The sequence below is a fragment of the Bombina bombina genome, chromosome 5 (assembly GCF_027579735.1).
Source record: "Bombina bombina isolate aBomBom1 chromosome 5, aBomBom1.pri, whole genome shotgun sequence".
Lineage (NCBI taxonomy): Eukaryota > Metazoa > Chordata > Amphibia > Anura > Bombinatoridae > Bombina > Bombina bombina.
Window position 1 is genome coordinate 427,248,831 of NC_069503.1, and position 14,669 is coordinate 427,263,499.

At 39.6% G+C, this 14,669-nt stretch overlaps 1 long non-coding RNA gene across 1 annotated transcript; it reads right to left on the reverse strand.

The window, feature by feature from the left end:
- Window positions 1-9,365: 9,365 nt before the first annotated feature.
- On the reverse strand, window positions 9,366-12,348 carry LOC128659365 (uncharacterized). The gene is made up of 3 exons (XR_008402349.1): window positions 12,247-12,348; window positions 10,876-10,967; window positions 9,366-10,129 (listed from the first exon to the last, which is right to left on the reverse strand). It is a non-coding gene; the product is annotated as an uncharacterized LOC128659365 (long non-coding RNA).
- Between the last annotated feature and the right edge of the window lie 2,321 nt (window positions 12,349-14,669).

A 14,669-nucleotide genomic window follows, 5' to 3' on the forward strand; every position in this document is an offset into this window, starting at 1 on the left:
AACGCCAAATGTCAATAAGACCTAATTGAAAACAAAATTTATTCAATATCCGAGATTTTGTAATTGTTTTTTTCTTGGTTGTTAAGATTTTAAGGCCAGGCATGTTTTTCTCGTGCTGCAGACATACCTGGCCTTTTATAATATAGGATTATTAAAGGACCACTCATGCAGTATAATCACATAATTAAGAAGTGCATAATAAAAATACAATGCAATTATAACACTTACTTTACATTTATAATTATTATTTTTTTAAGACCAATTTTTATCGTCCACTGTATTATGTGACAGATATCATACAATCACAGACTAGTATACGTATGTATACCCTGTTAGCTTCTGCACATGCTCAGTATGATATAGTTCTCCTTAAAGTGTGTATATAAAAAGAAGTCAATTATAAAATGTATTGTCTTAAAGAGACATGGAACCCGAAAATGTTCTTCCATGATTCATATAGAGAATACAATTTTAAACAACTTTCCAAATTAATTATCCTTTGCTGAAAGGTTTATCTAGGCAAGCTCAGGAGCAGCAGAGAACCTAGGTTCTAGCTGTTGATTGGTGGCTGCATATATATTTATATATATCTATTGTGATTGGCTCACCCATGTGTTCAGTTCAAAACCATTAGTACATTGCTGCTCCTTCAATAAATGATACCAAGAGAATGAAACAAATTAGAAAATAAGGGGAGGCGGAGCTAGCTCTCTAACAGAGAAGACGTGTTTGCAATCAGCTCCTGCTAGAAAACCACTATAAACTATCTAAAAGGGGCAAAGCCCCCAGTTATGGGACAAATTGGCTAAAACAGCAGAGTGGGGATGACTTGATTCGACCTAAGGGTGCTTTTCCACTTAAAACCACCTGAAAGCTACTAGATTCCAGTAACACCTCCGGATTGAGGCCTACAGCTCCCGCAACCGGCGGAGAGGGGAACCAGCCCTCACGGGCCATCGGAGGCCACACAGTACTAGCCAATACCCGGAGTGTCATTAGCTACTGATCCGGTAGCAGAGAATAATGAAGAGGCCATTGGAGGGCACCGCAAACGGAACAGAAAGTCACCAGAAAGAGGTCCTCCACAACCGGCGATTACCACAGCAGCTGAGAGCTCTATACCGCAAACCCGCCCTTACCAGTAGCGGATCCATCAGCGGTGCTCCCAAAGTGCAGTCCCCGACCAAGTAAGGAGACCCCAGCTTAGAAGGGCAGTAACAGCAAGACTGTGAGACCGCAGGAGTGGGGAGAAGGAGGAACTATCTTGGGCCTAAATAGTAAGTGCGCCATACACCGCTTCTACATAAAAAGGCCTACACAGAGACCGACAGTCTATTCGGGGGCAGAACAGTAAAGCAACCGCTTGCACAATTTATAAGCCTGTGACACAGAGAGGCTAAAAAGGAGACAGATAACTAATATAATAACACTGGGGACAATAATTAAGACCACCCTATTGCACCTACTGAGAGTAGGCCTTCTACAAGATCCGGATAACAACACAGATATAAGTATAAAATAAGGAGACCTGACTATATTGCCCCAAATATTCTCTCTTTGGCCGTAAATACGGCAAAACCAGCCCTAGTATCTGCAAACAAATTTTATACCATAAGCAGTGCAATCACTCAGGACTGCATGAGGAAATTTAAAGAGTGGTGCTTGTAGAGCATATAAAACACTGCAATTAGCTACCTACAGACAAACATTTTGTAGAAAAGCAGTTATGTGATTGGAAAAGACACCATGCTGGGGGAACTAATTGTAAGCTCAAGCTACAACATATAAAACTACAACTCTCCTTCTAGTCTATATGGGACAGTACTAGGATCTGTATTCTGGATTTGCTGACTGAGGTGTCTGCCTAGCTACAAAAATTGAGTGAGGTTCTGGGTCGCTTATAACCCCTTGTTGCAACCACCCCTGCACACCTTTAATACTAACTTTTACCAGCTTCAAGGCAAAGCCACATGATTCCCCACCCCAGGGGCAAACAGAGATAACTCCAAGCCTTACCATCTTAGTGATGGCCTCTAGAAGATCAACAAAGAGCGACAAAATAATAAAACCTGCAGCCATGTCCGCATTCTTCAAACCCTCTCAGACCAGTAAATTATCTAAAGATACTGAAATAGAAGTGGAATCGGACAATGACTCCCTACAACCTATAGAAGACAAAAGCTGATCTCAGAAACTTGGTATCCAAGAAAGATATCACAACAACTTTGAGAAACTTTGGGAGAAGATTGACTCCATACACTCCTCAGTAACGAACAGTCTATCTGAAATTTAATCTGACTTAAAGGGACACTGAACCCAAATGTTTTTATTTTGTGATTCAGATAGAGCAGGAAATTTTAAGCAACTTTCTAATTTACTCCTATTATCAAATTTTCTTCATTCTCTTGGTATCTTTATTTGAAATGCAAGAATGTAAGTTTAGATGCCGGCCCATTTTTGGTGAACAACCTGGGTTGCCCTTGCTGATTGGTGGATAAATTCATCCACCAATGAAAAAGTGCTGTCCAGAGTTCTGAAAAAAAACCAACTTATTTTTCAAATAAAGATAGCAAGAGAATGAAACAAAATTTGCTAATAGGAGTAAATTAGAAAGTTGCTTAAAATTTCATGCTCTATCTGAAGCATAAAAAAATTGGGTTCAGTGTCCCTTTAATGGATCGAAATGCAACAGAATCGAAACATTAGAAGACCAGAAAGATTCAAGGGTAGAGCAGCTGGATGAAGTTTCACAAATGTTCTCCTCACAACAACAAATTCTGGAAGACTTCCAGGATAAAATGGAGGACCTAAAAAATAGAATCAGAAGGAACAACATCAGGCTTAAAGGGGTACCAGAAGAGGCGACTGCCAAAGACATCCCTGCATATATAACTCAACTTTTCACCCAAATTACAAACACCCCAGCTGACTACATCTTCCATAGAGAAAGAGCACACAAAGCCCTAAAAGCTAAACCGAAAAACAGTCTCCCCCCTAGAGACATTGTGATTAATCTAACCTTTTTTCCTGACAAAGAAAAGATCCTACAGGCCATCAGAAAGAACCCCACGTTCAAATTTCAAGGCAACGTGGTTCAATTCTACCAGGACCTTAGTCATCGGACCCTACAGAGAAGAGGAGCACTACGCCCTCTAACAACACTGCTTAGGAAACACCAGATATAGTATAAATGGGGGTTCCCGTTTGCCCTGGTTATAATGAAGGACTCTAAGACAATCACTGTCAAAGACCCAGAGGACATTCCAGAGATCTGCAAGACCTTAGATTTAGAGGTGCCTACACTACCTCCCATAGAGTCACGTACAGCAAATGGAAACAATCCAGACCGACAACAAGATCCGACAAAATGGCAGAAAATCAACCACAAGAGACAAAAGATGAAAGAAACAAGAGGGAAGGTGTCCTAGGATATATCATAGAGATTAAAAAATCAGTGAAAGGACTTTACCTCCAAGCATTCTCTCGAACTAAAAGAGAAAGAGGGAGAGGAGACTCACTGACTGAGTCTCTTACCCGCTATGCCACAGTGATTTTCCAGATTCTCCTGCTATTGGAGAGTTAACAAATGTTATAGTTTCAAATATTACAAGACCTTAAGGGAACATAGTTCCCCCTAGCATATCTATTTGTTCAAATGTTACTAAATTGTTTGCAGCTTAGTAGTCCCAATGCTGAGGACTTCATGTTGATTTATTTATTTTTCACATTTTGTCTCTTCCCTAGCCTCCTATCTCCACCACAAAGACCTCAACTAAGAAATCAGACCTATAGTCCACAGGTAATAAAATATCTTCGCTCACTTTCACATTAGACCTACATCTATGATTCCTAAATTAAAACTACTATCCCACAACGTTAGGGGACTAAACACAGACACTAAGAGAAGAATAGTGATGTCACAATACATATCCCTACAAACTAACTTACTTTTCCTTCAAGAGACCAACCTACTTAAAGATAACATACCAAAATACTGGGCAAAACACTTCAACACACATTACCATGCAACTGCATCTACCAAAAAAAGAGGCACTACCATTCTCTACACTACACTCCTCAATCAACTTTGTACATGAATACACATAGCAGATACTGAAGGGAGATATCTGATTGTTAAAGACCGAATGCTAGATTCGGAAGTAACTTTATGCAACATATACGCACCAAACGAGAACCAACACAACTTTTTCAGTTATATAACACAGTTACTTACACAATGGTCACAAACCAAAATTATTTTAACAGGTGATTTCAACGTCACTATTACTCTTCTCAGCCCACCTAATAATAAACCTCTGACCAGTAAACACCTATGACATAATCGCATAGTTAAATCAATACAAGATTCCCTTTTGCCTCACTCCCTGATCGAAACATGGCATACCCTTTACCGCTCAACATCTGATACTACATTCTATTCGGCAACACACAAGTCCTATATAAGATTGGACTATATATATATATATATATATATATATATATATACTTATATATATACTAGCCAGATACTACAACCCCTATTGCAAAGCTCTCAAATTCACGCTTGTGTGTGGTCAGATCACTCAATTATTACAATTCAGTTGGATGGACTCTGGGATCTGCACAGAAGCAGATCTTGGACCTATGACCCCACATATCTCAAAAATCCCCAAAAACATGATGACACACTCAAATTATTGACAGAATACTGGCACATAAATACAGACACCACGACTAACCCAATAAATTCATGGGCAGCACACAAGGCGGTAATGTGGGAGATACTTATTAAAGATAAAGCACTACAGAGTAAGAGATATAAACAACATATGACACAACTATACAAAGAAATAGAATCTCTAGAAAGGCAACATAAACTCACCTATAGGAGGGGTACCCTGCATGCCCTCCACACTAAAAAAGCTGCTTTGGCTACCCTTCTTAATTCACAGGCAACCAGGGCCACCCAAAAACTGAAATCACAATACTTCATATTTGCGAATAAACCAGATAAATACATGGCTTACAAGATAAGGGAACGATGCAGAGCCTCAGCGATCCCTTTAATTGAAACAACACATAACACTACAACTTCACACCTGCAAGAGATCGTGGACACTTTTGCGACCTATTACAGCGAATTATATGACGGGAAGAAGGTTGACCACAACATAGAGACAGTGACCCTTACCTCTACCTTTTTCGCCCATACCCCACTACAAACTATTTCTAAGGAGCACGGGGATGCTCTGAATGCTCCTATTTCCAACCTGGAAGTGTTGGGGCCATCAAGGACCTCAAACCAGGTAAAGCAGTGGGTCCGGACTGATTCCCGGGCGAATATTAAAAATTATTTAAAGCTACATTGGTCCCCCACCTTACCAAATTCTACAACTACATAATGGAGGGCAGCCCTGTCCCACCAGAACTACTGAATGCAAAGATAGTAGTTATACCTAAGCCAGTTAGAGATCATAAAAAATGCCAAAACTACCGCCCAATATCTCTGATTAATCAGGATCTCAAAATTTTTACGAAAATAATAGCGAATCGACTTAAAATGATTATTCCCCACCTGGTTCATCCGGACCAGGTGGGTTTCATCAAAGGTAGGGAAGCCCCAGATAATATACGAAGGATAACTAACTTGATTCCGACTCTGGGAAAAACGCGATCGCCTTCTCTGCTCCTCTCTTTGGATGCTGAGAAGGCGTTTGATAGAATCGATTGGGAATATATGTTTCTGATTCTACATAAGATGGAGTTCAGAGGTTCCTTTATAAAAGCCCTGCGGGCTATATATTCTTTCCCAGGGGCCCAAGTAGCCCCAGCAGGCTACAAATCGAAAACCTTCCTAATCCGTAATGGCACTAGACAGGGTTGCCCTCTTTTGCCCTTGCTCTTCGCCCTTTGTATAGAGCCACTTGCAGTTAAGATCCGCTCGCACCCAGACATAGCGGGGGCCAAGGTAGGCACATCAGAATATAAATTATCTCTCTTTGCGGTCGACATCTTACTGACTATCACTACCCCACTTATATCATTACCTAACCTTTATGACACTCTAGAGACCTTCTCGACAATATCAGGATTCAAGATTAACACAGAAAAATGCGAAGCCCTACCCATTGCACTTCCCCACCAGACTCAGACATTACTAGAAACAAACTTTAACTTCAGATGGATGAAACGCACATTAAAATACTTGGGAATTCACCTCCCAATTCATACCCAGCAACTGTACAAATTTAATTATACCCCACTATTCAGACAAATAAGATAAGACCTGTCAAAGTGGAGAGGTTATAACTTCTCCTGGCTAGGTAGAGTGGCCGCAGTGAAAATGAACACCCTCCCACGGATCCTGTACCTGTTTCAGGCTTTACCTATCAAAATTATCAGGGCAGAAATAGAAACATTACAGACCGACATACTAGCCTTCATAAGAGGTAACAAAACAGCCAGAATATCAAAAGTGATACAAAGCAGACACAGGACATTGGGAGGGATGGGAGCCCCAAATTTAATGGACTACTATAACGTGTCCAGACTAGCCCAAGATATCTTACTTCTAAAGAGATCCAACAATATCATATGGCCATCCCTTGAAGCAGAATTGGGCGGATGGGGCGAGACAGACTCAATTATCTGGGACCCAGGGAGCTCACAATTTAATAGGGAGTCCCCATCTATGTTCCTCCCGATTCGATACAAACTACCTAGCGACCTATGGTCCCAAATTAGGAAATGGGAGAATAAGGGTTTATACAGGGTAGCAGACTATGTGATAGGCAGGGCAACATTATCATATAACCAGCTACAGACAAAACTAGACCAATTACAATTGCATTGGTATATGTACCTTCAGGTGAATTCTGCTATACAGACTTACTTGAAAAAACCCCGGAATGACACCCCCACAGTCATAGAAACTCTATGTAAATCCAAAGAATGCACTAGACACACTATTTCCATCCTCTACATGGCCTTACAATCCTCTCAGGGTACCAGCAAAACCTCTATAATGCTAGCATGGGAAAAAGAATTACACATACATAAAGAAGTGGAGGATTGGGAGGGATTGTTTTAGAGAGCTGACAAGGGTCTTCTGAGCATGGACCTTAGAGAAAACGTTACTAAGACCATCTTTCGATGGTACTTGACACCCATGAGAACGGCACATATGCACCCACAAGGAAGCAGACTGTGTTATAGAGGTTGTGGACAACTAGGAACATATAGACACATGTAAGGGGACTGCAGAGAAGTCAAAACGATATGGGGACAGCTGTCGTCCTTTCTCAGTCAGGTTTTGGAGGAAAAACTCAACCTCACGATACAACAGGCCCTTCTACATGAACATATAAACACCTATAACAAATATATCAACACATTTATCAGAATTTTATGCACGGTTACTAGGACATGCATAGCTAGATATTGGAAGACTGGTACCCCCAATTGGACAGAAATATACAACAAAATACAACACACATACACTATGTATGACTTAGCCTCAGGAATACTAGATAACAAAGAGGTAGTCCACAAGATATGGGTTACAAACCCTTCAAGGTCCTGGACTGACTGGCTATCGCGAAAACACAACTTAAGAGCATTGGATGAATAAATAGCTCAGATAGACTGTGTTGTCACTCCTCCCAACATAGATTCTTCATCTAGTCATAATCTCCCCTTCACCCCCTCCCCCCTCTTTTTTCCCCTCCCCCTCTTTCATTTTATCTCTATAATTTTAGTACCTATGGATATGAATGCATATATGTTTTCGAAAAGTTTGTTGAAATAAGTTAATATAGAAAATGAGAATGAAGCTGTCGCCCAGAATAGTTACATTGTAGCTATCTTAGGTTTTATTTTTATTTCACAGCTAAGTTTGTATTTATTTTAACTAGGTAGACTAGTTAGTAAATAGTTATTAACTATTTACTAACTACCTAGTTAAAATAAATACAAATGTACCTGTAAAATAAAACCTAACCTGTCTTACACTAACACCTAACATTACACTACAATTAAATAAATGACATTAATTAAATACAATTAACTAAATTACAAAAAAAAACTAAATGACGCAAAATAAAAAAGAACTTATCAAATATTTAAACTAATTACACCTAATCTATTAGCCCTATCAAAATAAAAAAGCCCCCCACAAAATAAAAAAAAACCCTAGCCTAAACTAAACTGCCAATAGCCCTTGAAAGGGCCTTTTGCGGGGCATTGCCCCAAAGAAATCAGCTCTTTTACCTGTATAAAAAAATACAAACAACCCCCACAACAGTAAAACCCACCACCCACACAACCAAACCCCCCAAATAAAATACTATCTAAAAAACCAAAACTCTCCATTGCCCTGAAAAGGGCATTTGGATGGGCATTGCCCTTAAAAGGGCATTTAGCTCTTTTTCTTTGCCCAAACCCCTAATCTAAAAATAAAACCCACCCAATAAACCTTTAAAAAAAAACTAACACTAACCCCCGAAGAGCCACTTACAGTTTTTGAAGACCGGACATCCATCCTCATTAAGCCGGGAGAAGTCTTCATCCAAGCGGGCAAAGGTCCTCAACGAAGCCAGCAAAAGTCTTCATCCAAGTGGTAAGAAGTCGTCCTCCAGGCAGGCAGAAGTCTTCATCCAGACGGCATCTTCTATCTTCATCCTTCCGGCGCGGAGCGGCTCCATCTTCAAGACATCCGGCACGGAGCATCCTCTTCATACGGTCTCAGCCATACACTGAAGGTTCCTTTAAATGACTTCATCCAAGATGGCGTCCCTTGAATTCCGATTGGCTGATAGAATTCTATCAGTCAATTGGAATTAAAGGTGAAAAAATCCTTTTGGCTGATGCAATCAGCCAATAGGATTGAGCTTCAATCCTATTGGCTGATCCAATCAGCCAATAGGATTGAGCTCGCATTTTATTGGCTGTTTGTTTAAATATTTGACCATTTCTTTTTTATTTTGTGTAATTTAGTGTTTTTTTTTGTAATTTAGTTAATTGTATTTAATTAATGTAATTTATTTAATTGTAGTGTAATGTTAGGTGTTAGTGTAAGACAGGTTAGGTTTTATTTTACAGGTAAATTTGTATTTATTTTAACTAGGTAGTTAGTAAATAGTTAATAACTATTTATTAACTAGTCTACCTAGTTAAAATAATTACAAACTTAGCTGGGAAATAAAAATAACACCTAAAATAGCTATAATGTAACTATTAGTTATATTGTAGCTAGCTTAGGGTTTATTTTATAGGTATTTAGTTTTAAATAGGAATTATTTAGTTAATGATAGTAATTTTTATTTAGATTTATTTTAATTATATTAAAGTTAGGGGTGTTAGGGTTAGACTTAGGGTTAGGTTTATGGGTTAATAACTTTAGTATAGTGGTGGCGGTGATGTTGGGGGCGGCAGATTAGGAGTTAATATTTAACTAGTGTTTGCGATGCGGGAGTGCAGCGGTTTAGGGGTTAATATGTTTATTATAGTGGCGGCAATGTCTGGAGTGGCAGATTAGGGGTTAATCATTTTATTTTAGTGTTTGAGATGCGGGGGGCCTCGGTTTAGGGGTTAATAGGTAGTTTATGGGTGTTAGTGCACTTTGTAACACTTTAGTTATGAGTTTTATGCTACAGCTTTGTAGCGCAAAACCCATAACTACTGACTTTAGATGGCGGTATGAATCTTGTCGGTATAGGCTGTACCACTCACATTTTGACTTCCCAGGCAAAACTCGTAATTCCGGCGTTATGGAAGTCCCATTGAAAAAGGACTTTTTGAAAGGTGCGGTAATTACGTTGTGTTACGGCCAAAAAAGTGTGCGTTACAGCTATACCTACAAGACTCGTAATAGCAGCGGTAGTGAAAAAGCAGCATTATGAGGCTTTTTTACACATAACGCAAAACTCGTAATCTAGCTGAATGTTTATTTATAGGTATTATGATTGCAGGGCGCTGGTGAAAAGGAAAATGTCACTAATGCGCTCCACATCAAAGACGGTACGATTTAACAGTTGGGAGGAGCAGGTCAGGGACAGAATACTTCCGAAGGTTGTTGTCACAGGGGGCCGGAGCGCGAGTCGGACAGACAAATCTGGCAGGCAACAGAGAGCTGGGGAGTAAAATGAAATATATGATTATTTTAAGTATATGCATGGGTGTGGAAAAAAATACATGGGAATAAAGTGGAAGACAAGAAAATCTATTTGTCCTTTGTTCAAATTTACTAGTCCTGAAAATAATTTTAATCCAAATAAAGAAAGACCCATATCTGTAAGGGAACGATCATGTATGACAATGATGGGAGTTGCATTCTAGCATACATACACATATGTCATAACTCAACTCCCATCATCCACATACATTCCTTGTGTATGTGAGTTATGTAAATTCCTTGTGAATTTGAGTTATGTATGTGAAATATGGAAGATGCTTCTGGCATAGTTATATATGACAGAATACAACTCACTCTCTTTATATTTATATATCATCTGTCTCCATCACCATGGCCCTTCTTTTGTGTTCCCCTCACTCCCCTATGCCCTTCCTTTTTTGTTACCCTATATCCTTTCTCCTCATGTCCCCTCTTTTCTCTGTCCCTCCCAAAGCCCTTTTTTTTAACACATTTCTTTTTCGTATGACCTTTATTTTCCCTTTCCTTCTTTTCCTTTTGTTATGAGGCTGGATTGCGACTTCAATAATTTCTAATAGTAAATTTGACCGGCGCATGTAAATGCCTTTTTTGGGTGGCGGCCAATATATTATATATATATTTCACTACCCTGGATATGGTTGTTTGAACTCGCTATTCATTCATCACTACTAGCTATTCTTCACTAATACACATGTTAGACTTACCTGTCTCTTTACCTTGATGTTTTCTAGATCCAAAAAATTACTCTGCAGGGGGATCAGCCTCAAGCACGCCTCAGTCAAGTTCTGGTAAGTACCTAAATAGTAATACAAACATAGGTTTAAAAATAATCATCTATTGAACAGTAAAGGTTTACTCCCAGAGTATGACAAGCAAATAGTACCCTGTCCCAGTTCCTTGGTAATGGTCCAAACTGTCTAGCCCTGTTACCTGTTTCTTGCCAAGTTTCCATGATCACTTGTTGTGCTTAAAGGGATATCGAACAGAAAGTTTTGCTTTAATGATTTCTTTCATGATTCAGCTAGAGCAGCAAATTAAGCTACTTTCTAATTTACCCCTCAATTTGTCTTTGTTCTCTTAGTATCTTTATTTTAAAAAAGCATTAATGTAAGCATGGTACCCAGCTGTTTTTTGTGTGTTTCAAAACCATGGATAGCGCTTGCTTACATTCTTGATTTTTAAAATAAAGATAACAAGAGAACCAAACAAATGTTATGATAGGACTATAAATTTATAAAGTTGTTTAACATTTCATACTCTTTCGGAATAGTGAAAGTAAAATATTTTGTTTATTATCCTTTGAAGCCAGACTTACTTCTACTGAGTTGCAGCAGCCTGATGATGATTCTGCCGTCCATCCACTTGCTGAGACTATCAGCTGACCATTCTCAGCCAATGTATGGCACACTATGCACCTTTTCATGAAATCACATATCTAATTTTTTTTTAATTGCTTTATTACCAAAACTTGTTATTATGCAACACAGTATAGACTAATTCACTTTAGAATAAAAACCCTTAGGAGGTGACATCCGTAGGTGAGAAAACAGATGGAATTAAGATTTGCAAATACATATGATCAAATAACACGTCGTGTTTTATAGTATACATGGGCAGCCTGTACAACATCTATTCTAAAGTTGTCCCACTTTAAAAATCCTTAAATTTTTTTTTTTTTTTAAATTTGATCAAATTTAGTCTAGATTTTGCATTTCTCTCCTTTTCACATGAACCTTAATGTACTTGTAAGGTTTTGTTGTTACACTCCCCTTCTCACTCCCTGTCACACCTACTAATTGCTGATTTGCTGTTCCCTCCTTAAGACAGGTGCTCACCTTGCAGTCTGCGCTTAGAATTGATGAACACTCTACGCGTGTGGATTACAAATACTTGTGGCTTTACATGGAAATTCCTCTTTCTGCTATATAATAGATCGACTTCATACAAAAGCCAACCTCTCATTTTGTCTGAAAGGACTTCCTTATCAAAAGTTTATTTCATCCCTTTGGAGGTTACCAGCTATCCCAAATTTACAACTTAACCGCTTCTCTCACTTTTCCACAGCTCAAACTTACAGCGGGTCTCTTCACACAGACTTTCAGCTTTGCCGACGCTTTCACTCAATAGTGACGTCACATCCTCAAGCCAGTACCGCGTCTGCAGTCAGCATGTACACGATCAACTCCGGATCCCCTCAGCGTTTACACAGGCTCTAAGGATACAAGGTACCAAAAGTAAACTTACCTATATTTCTCACTGTAAGAACTTATTACTGCTTAACTTTGGCTGTGCTTACTTTGACAAAGTGTTCCAGCTAACCGCTTAAACTACTAACTCTATGCATAACAGCCTAAGCGATCTGTCTCCTTCCTGTGAACGCTGTTTGGGTAAAAGTAAAACAACTTCTTGAACAAAGACTGCTGACTAACAATTCATGCTCACATTTCCATATTGCTGATATTCCTTGTGTATGCTACAGACTACCTATTCCTCTGATGATATCTTTTAATGTTATCTATCAGTAATTACGATTCCTGCTTATTCAAACCTCTGAAGCAATTCATACCCCTGTGTTAAATATTCACTGAGCAATACCACAAGTCTTTAAGAATTCTTTCTGCAATAAAGAATTCAGACAGTCTTGTGTTACAAAACATTATTTTTTGGCCTTTGCGCTGCAGTTGTGTTCCACACTTAAAGTGATTATTTGAATCCTGATATAATTCTAAGCCTCTAAATCATGGAACCAGCAGACTTACGCCAAATTGTCTATAACCTTACACAAAAGGTTGATCAGCTCTCACAGGGGCTTCATGAATTACAAATTGAAAACGTTGCACTAAGAAATGTTATAAAAGAATCCATTGCTTTAAAGGGGAATCAACATGATAATACTATTGAACCCCAAGTGTCACTTCCTGATCTTTTCACTGGGAATAGAAATGCCTATAGGCAATTCAAAAATGCCTGTCAACTACTTTTTTCTGTGAGACCCAGAACCTACCCCACGGACAGGATAAAAGTGATGACTACCATATCATTTCTCAGAGGTGATCCAAGAAATTGGGCTGATAAGTTCATAGAAACACACAGTGGCGTCACTAGGGGGGTGCGGGCCGCACCCGGGTGACACCCTCCACGGGGTGACACCAAAAAAAAAATTTTTTTTTTTTTTTTTTTTTTTTTTAATTTTATTGAAATTCAAAGAAATACAATGTTGAGATGCATAGATTTTTTTTTATTAGAGGGGCTGGCATTTGTGAACATTGGTGGGACTGGGGAAGTTGTAGACACACAATTTTTTTGCCCCTTGAGCCAGTGCTGCAATTTCAACAAATAGTTTTCCCGGCTGCTTTTGCTTGTTTGTACTTTGCTTCTCCCCTGCCCAATTTCGCTATGAATGTTGTGGGCATGCCGTGGGGCTTGCAAAGTTGCGCTGCTAGCCTAAACCTGCCTGCCTATCTGTGCTCACTGCTCAGTGACATGTGGAGCAGTGGAGTCACTCACTGCTGTGCTGTCTCTCTAAACGGGAACTGGCAAATCATGAGGGGATGCCTGGCACCTGACCGCATGACTGTTTGACACTGTCTTTAAAGTGAAGGAGCCACGTATGATGCTAACCAGACCATTACAGTTACGGTACACTAAGTGCACACTGAACAGGTAGGAGGGCGGGCGGGGGTCTGGGGGTGGGCAGAGTGCAGAGGTGATTTGCCATAAGAAGCGGTAGGCACGCGGCCCGGGGCTGTGCACTGACAGGCTTGGAACAGAGTCAGAGAGCAGAATTTTCATAGTTTGCGCCTAAACCTTTTCTTTAGTGATTTATTTTTAGAGTGCTCTGTTTATCTTTCATTTGATGCTCTGCTGAGCCAGGGAGCAGCTCTAGGCATGCGCTTTATAATTAATGCAGTGCAGTTTACATATTTTGTAAGTGTGTGTCTGAGTTTTTGTGTGTGTGTGTGTCTCAGTGTTTTTGTGTGTGTGTTTTTGTGTGTGTGTCTGAGTGTGTTTCCGAGTGTTTGTGTGTGCATCTGAGTATGTTTTTAAGTGTGTCTGAGTGTTTGTATGTGTGTGTGCCTGTGTTTTTGTGTGTGTCTGCTTTCTGGGGGGGGGGGGGGTGACACCATAACTTACCGCACCGGGTGACACCAACCCTAGTGACGCCACTGGAAACACAGGACTCAATATTAGCCTCTCTTGATGATTTTTTCACTTCAATGGATGAAATGTTTCAAGATACTGATATACAACTTACTGCTGAGATGAGCTTAAGGAGTCTTAAACAAGGGAAGAGACCTGTGGAGGAGTATATCACTGATTTCAAACAACACTCCACTGATGCCCACTGGACCCCTGTTGCTCTCCGGAACCAATTCCGTCTGGGACTCTCAGAAACATTAAAAGATGAGTTTGCCCGAATTGAGCTGCCCCAGACCCTAGAAACTTTTATGAAGATGGCTATTCAAATTGATCGCCGCTTACGCGAAAGAAAAGCAGA